Below are 17956 nucleotides of genomic sequence, written 5' to 3' on the forward strand. Positions count from 1 at the left end.
ATTGCCACGGAAAATATGGCATAATAATGGCAGCTCGCGGTGCTCTGTCTCTGGCTGAGAGTCACCTATTCTCAGATAACTGAACCACCAGCTACCGCTGACCTGACAGAGCACCATGCGGAGCACCAGAGGCGGTGTTGAGGAACTCTGTTGCGGCTCAACACATCTACTAAACGCCGCTGATATGACTGATATATCTGTAGCGGCTTAAAACAACTAGCAATCGCCGCTCTGTTGTTTTTTTTTTTACCGCTAGTTACTACGAAGGAGCTTGCTACAGGTATGCTACATTCAAGAGACCATGGCATGTTAACGTACGTTACTCAGCAACAGGTGAAAATGGGGGCAAGGTTGCGCAATAACGTTAAAATGATTTGAACTCTTAGCGAGGAACGAGAAGTGAATTACCTGTATGTGTGAAAACCGCTTTAGCTCACGCATCCGTTTTGTTGTTGTTGAATATATAGCCCCGTGTGTGTGTGTGTGTGTGTGTGTGTGTGTGTGTGTGTGTGTGTGTGTGTGTGTGTGTGTGTGTGTGTGTGTGTGTGTGTGTGTGTGTGTGTGTGTGTGTGTACGAGTCAAAACAAAATAAAGTTTAAACTTGTTTTGACCAATTTCTTTGTCATCTGCAGATTGATTTTAAGTAGGGGGAGAAAAAAATCGATTTCAATTGGATTTTTTGGGGATTTTGATTTTAGGCCATATCGCCAAGCCCTAAGACATATCTCATCCCATATTAGAGTGATCAAATCTTGCTTTGTAAGTTGAGCAGCCTTTGGCTGAATGTGCTTTCTGTTGGCGGATGTTTTATTAGAGTGGATGGACAGGGGAGTTGTGGGTAAAATCCCTCTACCAGGTGGTGCAAAGGGACGTAGCCGCCAATCAAATCCTATATTCTGTTACAAATTGGCCACATGGCCGTGCCCCACAGCTTAGCCGAGGAGGATGTATTCTGTTTCTCAACTTTATGCTCCTTTTTTTTTTTTTTTTAAAGTAGTAAAAACACTGGAGCCAGTGAGGGATATTTCCTTATTTAGAAAGCACAATAAACATGCATGCATTCCTTCTCCGCACCGCTCATCCTCCCTCTTTTTCCTTTTCGTCATCAGGCTATCTCTCTCTTTCCCTGATCCTAAACTACGTAGGGATGTCAGCATACCAAAAACCTAGCGGTCTGTACCGATACCACCAAAACTTAATAATTAATAAAAAAACACAATAGAGGCAACTACGGATATCACAATACCTGAAATATAAGGTCAAAAACAAAAGCTAAATCCCATGTCCTCCTTTTTTATAATGTGTATTTTAGGATAAGAAGGTTAACAGTTGGGGGGAGAGGGTTAGGACAGGGTCACTCTTTTTTTTTTCTTTTTTCAGTTTTAGTTCCAACTTTGTGTCACTGTTTGGTGTGGGTGGAGGGGGTAAGTAGAGCGTGATTTACATGTAATCTGAAGAGAACGTCAGTCTTCTGGACCCACAGCCCGCTGTGTGTTTGTGTTTGTGTGTGTGTGTGTGTGTGTGTGTGTGTGTGTGTGTGTGTGTGTGTGTGTGTGTGTGTGTGTGTGTGTGTGTGTGTGTGTGTGTGTGTTTGTGTGTGTGTGTGTGTGTGTGTGTGTGTGTGTGTGTGTGTGTGTGTGTGTGTGGAGAGCCTCGGAAAAGATGGGGCATTGCCAACACAGGCAAACAAAGCACCTGCTTCCTGCCGAGGCCTTGTGTTGTTAAATGTGTGCCCAGAAATAGAAGCCGGCATCGTTGCAATAGAATTAGAATAGATAGAATGGACAGTGGGAGGAAAAATCACGGCCCAGCAGCACATCACATCAGCCTGAGGACTTATCAATGAATCCAGCTACTTTAACTGTGTATCTGTGTCATTTATTGCTAAGACTTATGACATTTGCACATTTGATCACACATTACAAATAGATTTTTTACACGTAAAGCTGCAACTAACAATTCTTTTCATCATTGATTCATCTACAGGTCATTTTCTAGAAAGACGTGTGTGACATGTTTGTCATCATTTCCTAGAGTGCAACATATCATTGTTGAATGGCTCATTTTTGTCCCACTAACAGTTGATATATTAAACAAATGTAAAATGTTGCACATTTTTCACATTTTAAGGAGCTCAAACTAGATAATACCATATTTGGCATTTTTGCTTAAAACTGACCTGATTATCAAAATTGTCAGCTCTAGTTAAAATGATTTTAAAGCACAATGTAAACTTCATGGAATAAACAGGAACAGACCAAATATATACAACTTTCATAACATGTGTCTGAAAAAGTGCATTTTATGTGTCCTTTCAGCTCTCTGTTCTTTTTCAGACACAGAACAGGCACCCACATCTAAATATAAAAAAAGGCCTCCTTTAGAGCTGCTTTACACAGACCACAATAGAATAACTGTTCAGAGAGGTTTGTCTCAAGGAACATTAATCTCTTTTACTTGTTTTTATTGTGAGAAAATTAAAATGGTACACGAGCAGTGGTGGAAGAAGTACTCCGATCTTTTTAGTAAAGTAGCAATGCTACAGTGTAGAAATAGTTCCAAGTCCTAAGTTACTTGAGTCTTTTCTTTTCGTGCCACTTTCTACTTCTACTCCGCTACATTTCAGAGAGAAATATTTTACTTTTTTACTCCACTACATTAACCTGACCGCTTTAGTTACTAGTTACTTTACAAATGAGGACTTTTGTCCACAAAACACATGTAGTTTAAAAAATACGTTTTATTCTCAATGAAACTACCCGACAATATATAGGCCTCCCGTGTTGAATGACAAACAGATTACCAATTGATTGTATTTTTTTGCTCTTAACTTCTAATTCCATATAGGAACAAACAAACATGGTACACAGATCACATAACAAACGTAGGCATCGCATCAACCTATCTTGTTCAGATTCAATTGTCCTGGAGGTATCGCAGACCTAGACCCCCCCACCCCCCACCCCATTTAATCACATTATAACCAAATCTAGTCGCCCATGTGTGTACAACCAGACACTGCCTCATATGCCCGTTGGGAAACGAGATCAAAGACAAGGGCAGTCTGTAGACTGAATCATCACTTTACATGCACATATACACCATCAGTCCATTCAGACATGTCCAGCCCATCTCTGACCACTTGGCTCCCCAGCCCACCCCTGGGTTTCTAGAAATGTGGTAACCGTGCGCAATGCTCTAACTCGACCAGTGCTAAGGAATTTTCACATCCCCGCACTGGCAAGAAATACTCCATCTCTTCATTTATTAATTGCAACAGTACACATGTGGTGTACCTTCTAAAGTGTCCATGTGGCGTATATAGGCCAAACAAAACGTCAACTCAAACTAAGGGTATCTGAACATAAGACAGCTATTCGTACCCAGAACTTGACATATGTCATGGCGAGGCATTATAAGCAGGGCCAATCATGGCTCCCCTGCATCACTGAGGTTCTGGGGAATTGAGAAAGTCACACCCCCATCCAGGGGTGGTGGTATCATTAATAAACTCCTACGCAGGGAAGCGTTTTGGATACATACACTCTGCACTTTAGAACCTCTAGGTTTAAATGACGAATTGAATCTAACTTGCTTTCTCTAATGTCAAAGCATGTTAAAGTATAGTATTTAAGACAAATATACTTTTATTCCCGTTGTATTGTGAACATTTTTATGTTTGCTACCTATCAACATTTGTTTTTAATCACTTTTGACCTGTTTGTGAGCATTTGCCCTTTAATGACTGATTAATGAGTGTAACAGCTTGGTTGAGATGGGTGTATCTTCAGATACTTTGACTCTGCAAAGTAACTTAAGTTGTGTCAGATAAAATGTAGTGAAGTCAAGAGTACAATATTTGCCTCTGAATTGGGGAAATGAATTGGAAATACTCAAGCGAAGTACCTCAAAATGTTTTTGTTCACTTTCCACCACTGCATGCGAGTGCTATCTGTGTTCTTTTTCTTGTTCAATCGTGATAAAATCTATTTCTCCCGACACGTTTGGGTTCCTGTGACGAGCCTCGAGATAGATGAGACTGTAAAGCAGGGGCGTCAAAGTCAGTCTCCTTAAGTCAGGGCCACACCGGAGAATGAGAATCCCATCCAGGGCCAGACATGTAGAGTTTATTGACATGCTTGTATTTAAGAGAAAAAGTCAAATATTTTGAGTTATTGCTTATATACTGTAGTCTTCTCACTTACATTTTGGGGTCTCATGAAGCCCCAAAAAAGTTTGGCAAAAAAGTTCCTCAGCCAGCGACAAATGCATTGGAAAAAGCACCAAAAAAGTATGAAAAATGCCAAAAAAAAATGCGTCAAAGTTGTCTGAAAAAGTGACAAAAACATCGTAAAAAGTGACAAAAACTTCCGAAAAAGTGGCAATACATTTAGTAAAGCGTCAAAAACGTTAAAACCAAGTGCCTAAAGCATTGAAAAAAGTGCATAAACCGCTGGAAAAGGTGTCAAAAATGTAAAAAAAACAACACCACACATTTGGGAAAAAGCGACAGAAACTAGGTGGATCAAAACCTGCGAGGGGGCCTTGGGTTTGACACATGTGCTGTAAAGGAACAGTTGTGACGCCATACGGAGATTGAGATGTGCGAAGGTTTTTTTTTTTTTTTTTACGGGGGAGGGGCGGGGGGGTTATAATCCCGATCTCATTTCAGAGTCCAGTCGAAGCACCTGCTCCTGACTCAGCTGTGAATCATGGGTGGTTGATGAGACTCAGTCACACCCATCCTATCTGCCCCCCGCCAACACACACACACACACACACACACACACACACACACACACACACACACACACACACACACACACACACACACACACAAACCAGGGGATTCCCTATAGCTGGAGGCTGGGCATGCTGCTCTGCTAGTCTCATATGTCTGGCAGTCTGGCCACTCGTCTGCTGCGCTGTGAAAGCGCCGATCGATCACAGCTTGTTTGCAGTTTTTGAGGCAACGGGGACACACTCGCACACACGGGACACAGTGTTTGTACATCTACTGGAACCCCCTCTGGTAATGTAACCTTCACTTACCTCCAAACACGGATATCTGATCCTCGTTTATGTGATCCGGTTACTTTAGCTGCGCTTCTGTGTTGTGTGAAGCGACATTATGACTCTCTCGCTGGTATTAATTGACCCGGCTGTTGCTAAGTGAGCTACGCTGAGAAAAGGAACGCGGTCTGTGGTAAACGTATTGTTTGTCTCCGTCATCTGTTCGACAGATTAGATGATTTGGTAGATTAACTAAATCTGGCGTTTTGGGTTGCTAGTTCGTGCTCAGTCAGTGTCACTGAGAGGGGGAGCTGTCTGCTTTAATCCAAACATATTTATGGCTGGATGTTTATGAAACCTTTTGAGTTATTCTTCAAGAAAGGAACTTTTTTTTTGTAGCAGATTGTATTTGCAAAGCTTGGGAGAGAAGACCGAATACTTTGTATTAGTACTAGCTGTAAAATAACCTATGATTTTGTGAAATTGTGGTCTTATAAACCCCTGAGGGTTGGGCACTTTGTGCGCGTGAGAGAAATAAAGAATCAATCAATCAATCATATACAGCATATCCAGGGTTTCCCCCAGTGTATTGCAAGACTGTTGGCTCACCGTTGCCCCCCCCCTCCAGGCCTAAACCACTGGGAATTATTTTTGAATGTATTTTAAGACGTTTTTTTTTTTTTTTTTAAACTACAGTTGCGGCTTGGTTCGGCCTAGTCATGTTATCAAATCTCCAGTTAGCTTTTAGCACTGTGTTAATGTAGGGCCCTATGGAATCTGTCTTATAGCTTTTTTTAAAGTCTCAATTTTGCGATGCCATCCATGATTTTGTTATCACAGAAACTATTAGGCTCTACATTATGCTGCCTGACTGGCCACACCTGGGCCCTCGCCCGAAAAAAAAGACACTTGCCACCGGGCTAAACAACATTCTGGGGGAAACCCTGATATTCACTCTATGTGCATGTGTTATATGAATGTTTCCAGCATTTGTCAGCATTACTTTTCAGCTGCGGTGACCACTTTGGGTCGCGTTAACTGGAAGCTATGCAGGACTTCCTGTGCAGAGGCTGGTCTGACGAATGTAATGTGGTCATCTGGGTGGAATCGCTTGGTGACCTCATCGGATGTGTGAATAGTTAGGAAAAAGGTTTCTTTGCTGTCTCTGCTGAGAGTTGGATTAGAAGAAGGTGGATACCGCTCCTCGCGTCTTTCTCTTCAACATGAAGAGTCTTGTCGTCACTGTGAGGTTGTCCGAGCAACCAGCCGGCATTCAACAAAGTCACTGCACCCAACCAAGAAATAGTCCCAACAGCAGCAGCAGCATAACAAGAAGTAACCAAGCTCAGCTGCAGACTGACACCGCAGAAACCGGCTAGTTGAGCAACATCCTGACTCTGCCTTCAGGGTTAGGCTTTAGAAACTTTCCAGTGGAAGGTGGCACATTTTTAAAATGAGTAATGTGTTAAGACTCACATTTATGTCTCTGGATCTTGGCAATAATAAACTGTACATTATTAAAGGTGCCCTGCCACACGTACTTCATTACTTTGTGGTAATGTCTGAAGTTCTACCATGGACTCTGTAACATTTTTTGTGGAAAAATTGCCTCGGTTACCTTGTTTCAAGCCATTCTAGCGTGGTATAGAAAGCCTGTGGGAAGACTCAGCTCGATTTGTGCCAGTTCTCATTAATATCCAACAAGTTAAGCTGCTTGACTCTAATTGGCTAACAGCTAGCCAATGAGAGCCTGGCTATCGGCATCCTTTACCCAGTGCAACTGGGCGAGCTCATGAATAGTAATGAGCTCAGGCAACACCACGTCAGACTGACCAGCTTTTGTAATTGGTCTGATTTCTCCGCTTATTTCTTTTCAGTGGCTAGAGCTGACAGAGGAGGTAGCAGTTAATTTTCACATTCACAACATAACACATATGGACCTAACATATTTAAAAAAATAAATAAATAAAAATACAAGGAAAAACGGCTACATTGTTGTAGTGTGATAAATTAATGCCAAATAAACAACTTTAAATATTCTAATAAATATCAAAAATAGCTGCTATTTGTAACTCCTAATATAGCCTACAGCCATGGACCCGGGACACATGGAAAATGCTCCCACTGTGTTGTTTGTGGTCGTTTTGCACGTCTTTGTGGTCGTTTCCTCTCTTTGTAGTCATTTTTACAATTCTTTGAGGTCATTTCGCATATTTTTGTGGCAGTTTTCATCTCTTTGTGGTCATTGTGTGTCTCTACGTGGTCATTTTGCTTCTCTTGGTGGTCTTTTGATTGACTGGCCCTTTTATCTGGTAGGCCTGTTCAGTAATCGTGTTAGTTTGCTGAGTGCACTATGTCACATTATATGCTCAGTTTAACACTGCAAAATGCATTACAGCCACACATGACCCTTCTTAGTAGCATTTCAATAAGTCACAACATAACATGATCATTTGGAGAACATATTAATATAAAGTTGTGATACTTGTGCGCAGTGCTGAGCTAAAACCCCCCGCCTCATCTCTCAAGAACTGGCTAACTTTACACAGCTACCAGCAGCATTTGGTCACATAGAGAGCACTGGTAAACCTACACTAATGGATATATGATAAAGTGGTTTTACAAACTCTACAGACCCTGTTAGACCAACGTTCCGCTATCCTTTTCATACAGATTAAAGGAACAAGATATAACGTGTCAGTTAGTGAGCTTTAAAGTAGCCGTCAGGTGGATTTTGTTGCCTTTGGACAGGGCCAGGCTAGCAGTTTTCCCCCCTGCTTCCAGTCTTTATGCTAAGCTAACCGTATTCTGGCTGTAGCGTCATGTTAAACAGACACGTGAGAGTGGTATCAATCTACTCATTTAACTCTCTGCAGGAAGACGAGGAAGACTTATTTCCTTACTGTCGAACGATTTCTTTAACTTGTGTTATAGTGATCGTTCAGCTTGAATGTGTATCCTGTACAGAATAACTACCACACATCTAAGAAATGAAAGGGTAGTTCAGAGTTATTCCTGCAGGTTATTCAGTATCCCACTGCAGCACTATTAAATAGGGCTGGGTATCGCCACTGATTTCCCGATTCGATTCCCGATTCACAAGGTTTCGATTTGATTCCAGTTCCGATTCTGTGTCGATTTTGGGATATTTTAGTTGCAAAACCAATTTTGCTTGGATATGAAAGAGATTCTACAGTTGTACACAGGGCCGTACTGGGACTGAAAATCAGCCCGGGACTTTAAGCTGGAGAGGCCTTTTACACAAGTGCCCTTGGTGCACGAGCAGAAGGATTTTTTTTTTTGCAGTTATTTTAATTCTAATAGTGTTTTTATGGTATAAAGAGAATCAGATTACGCTGAAGACCTTCAAGAAACTTTAGGATGACACCTGCCTCCTCAGGTTGTATAAGCAAGTCACCACTGCACTGAACACAACCAGGTCATCAAAACCTAATCTCAAACACATAAGTCACAGTATACTGCTAACTACCAGCATGTCATGTGCAGTCAGTTGGAGTGATAAAATAGTTACAAATACTCACACTCATATACTCAAAAACTACAATACAGTCCCATAAAATAGAGATGTGTGTGTGTGTGTGTGTGTGTGTGTGTCCTTACTTTCTCAGCTTGGCTCCCTGGCTCAGCTTGCCCTGTGATGGACCCTGCCTCTGCTTACTGATTGTGCAGCTACATATCATATGCATGAGAAGAACATAAGTTATAAATATGACTAAGAATAAAACATTTTCTAGTTCAATCTGTGCTTCAGTCAAGTTATTATCTAGTATGTGGAACTATTGGCATTTTATCCTATATGCAAAAATCTGATTGATTGATTTGCCTAATATGATTGCCTACCCAGCCCTGCACACTGCCCCTCTACCTGTCTGTTTCCTGCTCTTCCTCTCTTCTCCTCTCTCCTCCTCCTGCTGCTCCTCCTCCTCCCCCTTTCTCCTCCTGCTCCTCCTCCTCCTCTCTCCTGCTACCTACCTCACATCACCAAATCCAAACCTGACTGAAAGTGAACTCTTTTTTCGGCGCCTTAAGTTTGAGCCAATCGGATGTCAGGAAAAACGAGTATCAGTCCAAGTTAGGAGGGGCCGCTCGTATCCCCCTCAAGACAGAAAGTATTGGTTTGGCCCGGTATTCCCGATGGCCAATCCGCCCCTGGTTGTACAGGGTTCCCTCTAATCTAACCTGCTGCATTATTAAAAGTATCAATGTTTACATTAAGAATTGACCCCGAAGTAGTTACATTAATGTAGTTTTTATTTAACATGAACACACTACAGCAGTCTACGCAATAAAGTGCAGCTGTACAGACTCTACAGTCAGGGAGTACTGAGTGACATTTCATTCAGATATCTTGAGGTCAGAGGTCAAGGGACCCGTTTTAAATTCGCCATGCCAGTTTTTTCCTCGCCAAAATGTAGCCTAACTTTGGAGCGTTTTTTAAAGTGCCCATATTATGAAAAAATCGAAAATAGCGGATAACGCTAGCATGCTACCTCGTTCTCAATAGCAAAGCACTGCTACAACACACACACAAGTTCACCATAATCTACAAAAGAACTACTTACATGTGCGCCCTCGTTTAGAAGAAGTCTCCCAGCTAATCCTGCCTTGTAACTGACTGAAGTTGGAGAAACAGGCTCTCTTCTACTGTCTATGGAGCTAGCTGACATGATCTACATCTGAGCTACTGAGCATGTGCGAGTGCAATCAAATATAGTACAGAAGAAGAAAACAGGTCTCCGCTAAAACAGAGACCAGGTGAAAAGAGGATCTGCAGCAGTGAGAGAGAGCTGTGCAGTACAACAAAAATATGGTGTTTTTTGAAAATTAAACCATGTAAACCTATTCTGGTACAACCTTAAAATACAATTATGAACCTGAAAATGAGCATAATATGGGCGCTTCAACTCCCTTCACAACAAGTTAGCATGAAAAAGTTGGTACCAATGGGTTCCTCAGCTCTTCTAGTTTCATATGACACAGGGTTAGGGTTAGACAGCAATCAACTCTGGATTTTATCAATACATATTGGATCATTCAAATGAAAATCTATTTGAATCGGAAAATCGATTTTTAAAAAACCCATCCCTACTATTATGACCAATATTGTTGACGATTAACATCTACTTTTCTCTTGGCTGTGCCCTTTTCCTTCATGTAGAACATGTTGCATTATTTATCAACATAAATCCATTTAGAAAACAAATATTGCAGCATACAATTGATCAGGAAAATGTCTTGCACACATGGTACGCCCAGCCTTTTCTTTCTCGCTGTCCTTTCAGTGGATACTTCTTCATCTTCCACTCTTCTTTCTGCTTTTACCAAAGGTCCAATCCTCTGTATTACCGCTCGCTATCTGTATTCCTCCACTAGGTCTTATTATTCACAGACACAACAAGTCATTGTGTGCACAACAACACAGCTATATGAAGTCAGAAAAGCCTGAAATCCCTCTTACTTTGTTACTGACACACAAGTGTTGGGACGTCCCGCAGTTTTCTCCCGTTAAACATCAATAACCGCATGTTCTTTCTTTGTTGGCTGTTAAAACTCAGTTTTCTTCAGTCTCTTACATAATAATTAGCCGGCTGTTAAACATGCGGAAGTATATTCTAATCACTGTTTTGATTATCGGCGCTATTTTCTCAAACAAAACATGTTGTCTGCAATAAAGCGCGGAACTCAACAGCACAACAGCTATTAACTAAATCCCGGGTGTGACCACGTTAGCCTTGTTTTAGCTTACTTTCACTGTTTAACAGCTGGTCACGCTAACCTGGAGAACAAAGTCCAAAAGACCTTCTGTACAGAGGCACCTACTGTAGTCTCACATAGCGAGACCTTCCTCCACAGCGCTGCTTCTTCAATGTGAGCATTTTCTGATTTGATATGTTTCTCTTTGTAACTTAATAGGTTTGAGGTTTTGACTGTTGTTGAGACAAAAACCAAACATTTGACGAGACTTCACCTCAGGCTTTGGGAAATGGGTTTGTCCCCTCTTCTCTGACATTTTACAAACTAAGTTGATTAATGGAGAAAATAAGCCACAGATGAATGGGTGATGATAATAATCTATTCAACATGCGAGAAGTCAAGCTAGTTTAAATTTTTTGGGAGACAAGCCATTCATATGTAGTTATTCCTCCATCACTGATCTCTCATGAGACCCCAATGCTGGGAATTGATCTTTTGAAGTGCTCCGACTTGTAAAGTGTGGAAACGCAACTCGCGCTGCCCATGCCTGCCGAGATCATCTGTCCAGGCCAGATTGATTTTTGATTTGGCTGTAGCTTTCTGAAAGGAGCAGCCTTTGCCCGGCCCGGGCCTTTTTGTTTTATTCATTAGTTCAGGCAAGACTTTTCCACACAGCAGCTGACGCTAATAGCCTTGGTCAGGCTTCTTATCTCCTGTTCCCCGGCTGATTCATAATGCCTTTAGGTGCAGGAGCTCAGCGCGCTCATTTAGGATGGCAATTATGCGAGAGTGGCAGTGATCATTCTCAGAATCCCGGCTCCGTGAGAAGGAGATAGAAGATTGCGAGTGAGTATCCGGTGTTATCAGTGATAATTCTGCATGTCTGACAGAGAAGATGGAGACTTCTGCTGCAACTAAATAGTAAGCTTGAAACTCAAAGTCCCAGCGAGAGCGAGGTGGTGGAAACCACTAAATGCACGTGTGCTCGTCTCCTCAGCGGGGAAAGTTTTCACAGCGTCTGGTGTAAATGGCTGTCGAGCCAAAGAGCAAAAGCTAGCTGTTTGGCAAGTTGCTATTAGAGCTGGGTGATATGGAGAAAATCAAATATCGTGATATTGTTGACCAAATACCTTGATATCGATATTGTAGGGTTGACTGTAGGTGCTTTTACAAAATATGAACACAAAGAGATATGTGATAAATAATCCTCACTACCGTAGATACAATGACTAGGGGGTAAAGGCAAATAATAGAACAGCTACAACAGTCTGGTAAGTTTAGAACATTACATCACTTTACTGTAATGCAGCCTTTAAAACCAGGAAAAGACAACACTTAGGCCATATTATGATATCAAAAATCTAAGACGATATCTAGTCTTATATATCACGACATTGATATAGATATATTGCCCAGCTCTAACATACTGTACATCATTTCTGTGTTTATACCAGGGGTAGATGCATAGACTGTATAAGTGAAACCAGAAAGTCACATTACAATATCCAAAAATGTAAGACGATATCCAGCCTAATATATCGATATTGATATAATATCGGACATATTGCCCAGCCCTAGTTGCAAAATTCACTTCACCAGGGGAAATGAGGCCTTCACACCCATGGCTCGGGTCCCATAAGAAGAGGAAGGATATAGGGCTAATATATACACTGGAGTTGAATGCACAGGGCTTTTATTTATTTATGAGAGGAGGAGGACCGCAGAGGAACAACAATGCTAATCCCGACGAGGAAACACAGCTCCCTTGTGTTTTGAAGTGGGCTTGTTGTCAACCGAGCAGCTGCTGACATCATGTGAATAGACTGTGGCCCGGACCACATTCGTCGCGAGCTGAGAGGCAGCGAGCAGGAGGGCAGAAAGAGCCCAGGCACACTGTCCGTACGAAGCTCTGGCTGGGCTGGAGGGGGAATGGATTTGGATGAATTTGTCTGAAGCAGTTTGGGTCTCCTTTTAGGCACCCGAGAGCAGATGAAGCAACTCTGACTAGTTTGGTAAGATAAGACGGTTTTCTGTTAACTTTTGAGTTCTCTTTGATTTCTCTTTGGAAGCATCCTTCGACCACGAGAGCTGTAATAACTGAGAGCTGTTGAGTGTCTGTTGTAGGGCTGGGCAATTTATCGATATTATATCGACATTGATATATGAGGCTAGATATCGTCTTCAATTTTGGATACATGTGTTGTCTTTTCCTGGCTTTAAAGGCTGCATTACAGTAAAGGGACGTAATGTTCTGAACTTACCAGACTGTTCTAGCTGTTCTGTTATTTGCCTTTTACCCACTTAGTCATTTTATCCACATTATTGGTGATTGATTATGTATCAAAACTGTCATTGTGTTAATATTTTGTGAGTGCACCAATAGTCTAACTCTTCAAATATCGCCGCAATATTGACATTGAGGTATTTGGCAAAAATATTGTGATATTTTGATTTTCTCCATATCGCCCAGCTTTGTTCTGTTGTGTACTGCAAGTTGATGAAGACATCTTTCATGAAGGAGCGGGATGGTTTCTAAGATTGTATTAGAGCTGAAAAGATTAATTCAGTAGAGCGACAGAAAATGAATCAGCAACTATTGCAGTAGTGGGGTTAAACACTCAAGTGATATTTCCAGCGAAAATGCTGAACATACTCTGGTCACAGCTTCGCAAATGTGAGGATTTGATGGTTTTCTCTGTCTTATATCATTGTAAATTAAATATCTTTGAGTTTTGGACCGTTGGTCAGACAAAAGGAGACATTTGAAGACCTCACCTGGGACTCTGGGAAACTGTGAAGGACATTGTTTTAACGACAAACGATCAGAGATTAATCTGCTGATTACTTTCTTGATGAATTGGTCACTCTGTCTGTAAAATGTCAGAAAATAGTGAAAAATGCCCGTTCAAAGCTCAAGGTGATGTCTTAAAAAGGTTTTTTTTTGTCTGATCAACAGTCTAAAGATATTCAGTTCATTATCATCCGTGACAAACAAAAGCATGAAATCCTCACATTTAAACAAGGTTGAAGCCAGCACATGTTTGGTTTTTCTTGCTTAAAAATAACTAAAACTAACAATTTGTTACAATTTTTTGACATAGACCAAATGATGAATCAAGAAAATAAACAACAGAAAAATAGATAATGAAAATAATCGTTAGTTGCCTACTTTGTGATTTTTCTCAATTCTTTCACATCAAACTTGCATCCTTATTTCCATCAAAATTCATGTGTATATTCAGTTTTTTTTTTTTTTAAATAGCTGATAGACTCCTGTCCCATTGCCAGTAGATGAGTGTGCCTGTCTTTTTTTCCTGTTGTGTCACATTCAGCGTCACCAATATATTGCACAAAACTGCAAACTCTGCTGTACACTTGATATCTAAGCTAATACACTTAAACTGTCCTCTACTTCCGACCAATCGCTCAGCATTCATTGCCATTCTCTCAATCGCTACGCTAGTCCTACAACATAGGGTTAGTAAACCGTAGATAGCAGACTTCTTTTTTTATATCTGTTACTTATTCAGTCTCTCTATCAAACTCGGTGCCGACTAATTTGATGTTCCAGCGCAGCTTGGGTGGAGACAGACGGAATTTGTGGCCGAGATGACAAAAGTAACCAACTGAAGCAACGCACGTCACAGCATCGCGCCGGAAAAGGGAAATTAGCATATGGACCTCATGGATGTATTATAAGCAAGGGGGTAAAGTGAGAATCCGGGAAAGCCCCGGTAATTCCTATGAAAGTTGCTCAGTGGCGCATCCGGCAAAATATTTTCTAAGCTTTCAGGTTTATTTCTGTGATATGCGGCCCACTGAATATGCGCTGTAGTGTTTCTCATGCATGCCTGTGGGCAGTGTTGGGAAAGTCCACTTTCTACATGAACTAGTTCAGTTCATAGTTCATACTTCAACATTTTGAACTAAGTTCACAGTTCCAAAAATGAACCTAGTTCATAGTTCTTTTTTTAGCTATTATTTTTCAAAATTATTGCCACAGCCCATATAGAACCACAGACAGCAATTATTTTATCAGTTTTAACACTGAAACTATGCGTCAGACAGTGGGTTCTTATGGCTAGGGGGAAAGGAGTATTAAAGGCTGTCAGTTAATTAATCAGGGTTAAAAAAAGGGAAAAAAAAGCCCAATGGAAAAGTTGAGTTGCTTCGAGAAGCGTGGAGGCTTTTTGTCTCGTCAATAAATGCAGCAGAATTAGTTAACAGACTTGTAGACGGCCCTAATGGGCGTCCAAATCAGCAAAGAAGCCAGTCTTTGTGTTATTGCAGATAATGTGAGTTTATTACACACATATCGGGCTTAAAAGGCTCCTGCGGAATAGCAGTGAGCCTGCCTCTCTAATGGGCCCAGTGTAAGTGGCTCTGCTGACTCATATTCCCCCTGTAATCTCAGAGGTTTTTGTTCCTAATATCTACATGCCAAAACCTCTCCCATTACATGTCACCTCGCCCAGTGTGGCCACTGTTCATGTTCAGACCTGTCGTGGACGCGCACTGTGGATGTACACCTGTTGTGCAGCTTTGCTTTCGTTCACAATGAGGTGTTTTTGTGTGTCCGTATGACAACTCCGAATAGAGGAGTTGCCAGAATTTGAACAAGTTCCTGAAATAATTTTGTAGAGATAATCCCCAGATTGGAAACGCTCCACGCATACAGTGCAGGGCAGGAAGGCGGAGAGGGGGGAAAGCTCACGAGCGGAGCTGCAGCCATTTCCCTTTTGAGGATTGAGTTGTTATTGTCCCGAGTGAAAATACACACCTGTGACATTTGCCTTGTGCTAGTGTTTCCAGCTGCAGCTGTGTCGAGTTTCCCTCTGTATACACACACCGTGGCCTTTTCACATAAAGAGTCCCTTCTTATTTAACTAGGACACGCACTTAAAGGAGAGCTGTAACCCTGATTTTCCACCGGGGCGCGTCTGTGCCGCGTTCCGGTTTTTGTTCCGTCCACCGCCGCGCGCTGTACCACACCGGGAGCGTCTCGGAAGCGGAGCGTCCTGCTGCCCGACTCGCAGATTTAGTTGTCTCTACAAGTGCTTGACAGAACAGTCAGGTGTTTATTAAGCTAGTTTCTACTTTCCACTCCAAGCACTCCTGCAGTTAAACTCCATGCCTTCTTTTTTCTGGCGTTGTCTTTATTAAAAAAGATCTGTGATGTCGTATTATGTTTTTCCACCTCCAAGATGAATCTCTCGTCGTCCGTGGCGTTGTAAAGGAGACCTATACGATATGGGGGGGGCTTTTGGTTAATTGAGTGGATACTCTCACCGTTTCACTTCCTGCCCGGTGGTACGAACGCCCCGCGGCTGGCGTGAAAATAGACCTGGCACGTATCTTTAGCTGAGCGCAGAGCCGCTTCACACACTCTTGTGGGACGCGCCGTGGCTCGGCTGGTGGAAGAGCAAACGTTGACTTGAATGGCTGCGATTGCTCGCGGGGGTTCGTGAAGCCTACAGAACGCAGCGCAGACGCACCCGGTGGAAAATAGGGGTAAGTCATCATTTCTGGAATGTGGTGTAAGGACGATGTGGAGATTTCAGGAAGAAAGCTGTGAATGATGCAAGGCTGGCGTCATATCCGTGTAATCGGTCAAATACATTACGCATACAATATGCCTTTAAGAGGACGTATGTGTATCTCTAGGGCTGGGTATCGTTCAAAACTTTTCGATACTGGTACCGATTTCCAAAACCGTGACTTCGATGCCTGTTCCTAAATTATACTTTTTTCGATACCAATTTTATAAAATCCATTTTAACAAAAAGAAATTACATTACACATCACCACACAAATCTTTTTATTTATGTTTCAGCACATACTACGTGAGCACCGTCTCTGTGTAACGTAGAGTTTTTCCTGCGTGTCTCTACGATATGTAATCAGACAGCCAATCAGCAGCATTATTCGATCTTGGTAGAAGCATGCTGCATGCTTATTGGTTCACTGACGCTGATGAGATTTACCCCTTGGGTATTGAAATTGGGTATTGAATGACGAGGCATTTTTTGATACTCGATACTGCAACTCCTGTAATTCGGTCGTTGCCTAAAAAGTGTTGAATTTGGTACCCAGCCCTATGCATGTCATCCATTTAAGAATGTAGGGTTAAAGTGGCAGCAAATTAGAGAATCCAATAATCATTTGAGTTATTTATCAAGCAAAAATACAAAACATTTGCGGGCTCCAACTTCTCAAATGTGATGATTGTTGCTGTTGTCTGTTTTAGACCATTGTGAAATGAATACATTCTGAAGTTTGGGATTGTTTGTTGGACAAAACAAGGCATTTTATCGTATAGACTAAACAATGTGTCGACATTAGATCAATAAAAGAGTATAATCGCTTGTTGCAACCCTAGATTGGAGTGCATGATTATACTCCATAAACGAGAGCTGCAGTTAGTTCCGTCAAACAGAAGGCTGTCAGTGTCTTATACAGACCCTACACAGCCTTCAGGTCACTTTACATGCTCATTTGCATTATACAAATCGCAGCAGGGGAACATCAAAAACACCCTGTGCTGCTTCAGTCCGTCAGCCAGCGCTACAAAATAAGTTCATCATCGCGGTGTGCTTTTTTTAAAATGCGGCGCCATTAAACTGCCTCTACCAGCTGAGACCAGCCAGACGAGCAGGAGGCAGAACATCATCATCATCATCATCATCATCATCATCATCATCATCATCATCATCATCCCTCCATGGAAACCTGCTAATGATCTCAGGGTAGGGTTTGATCCACATGTGCAGGCAAGCCGACTAATTAAACCAACAACTGGCAATTAGACGGAGCTGCCATAAGCCACGTAACCATTGGGCCAGTGGAGTAGAAAAAGACAAACACAACACAGACGAGCTAATTGCTGCACACATCGATGCACAGACTATAGAGTATTTCAGTCAATGTAGGAAATGCATTGACTGGTAGTAAGGCTAAATGTTGTTTTTTTTTATAGTAGGGCTGTCAATCGATTAACATATTTAATCTTGATTAATCGCATGATTGTCCATAGTTAACTCACGATTAATCGGAAATTGATCACACAATTTTGTATCTGTTGTAAGTAAATGTACTTTAAAAGGGATGTTTTTCAAGCTCAGGTTTTCAATTCTCTTATCAACATAGGAGAGGACAAATGTCCTTGCTATATGCAAATGTTTATTGGTCATCGTTTTGGATTGTTGCAGTAATAATACTGTCTAGCATA

General features: G+C 41.7%; 1 protein-coding gene across 4 annotated transcripts in view; it reads left to right on the forward strand.

Annotated features, from left to right (window-relative positions):
* Positions 1–17956, forward strand: part of pkig (protein kinase (cAMP-dependent, catalytic) inhibitor gamma) — a 37744-nt gene that overhangs the window by 13334 nt on the left and 6454 nt on the right. The window contains exon 1 of one of the 4 annotated variants that reach the window (XM_039801858.1): positions 4881–5032. The exons of 1 other annotated variant lie outside the window; for it this stretch is intronic. The gene's annotated coding sequence lies outside the window, so the exon portion shown is untranslated. Of the gene's footprint in view, positions 1–4880; positions 5033–12537; positions 12741–17956 lie in introns of those variants that run through there. 2 more of the 4 variants (XM_039801859.1, XM_039801856.1) reach the window with 2 other exon arrangements.

The sequence above is a fragment of the Perca fluviatilis genome, chromosome 5 (assembly GCF_010015445.1).
Source record: "Perca fluviatilis chromosome 5, GENO_Pfluv_1.0, whole genome shotgun sequence".
Lineage (NCBI taxonomy): Eukaryota > Metazoa > Chordata > Actinopteri > Perciformes > Percidae > Perca > Perca fluviatilis.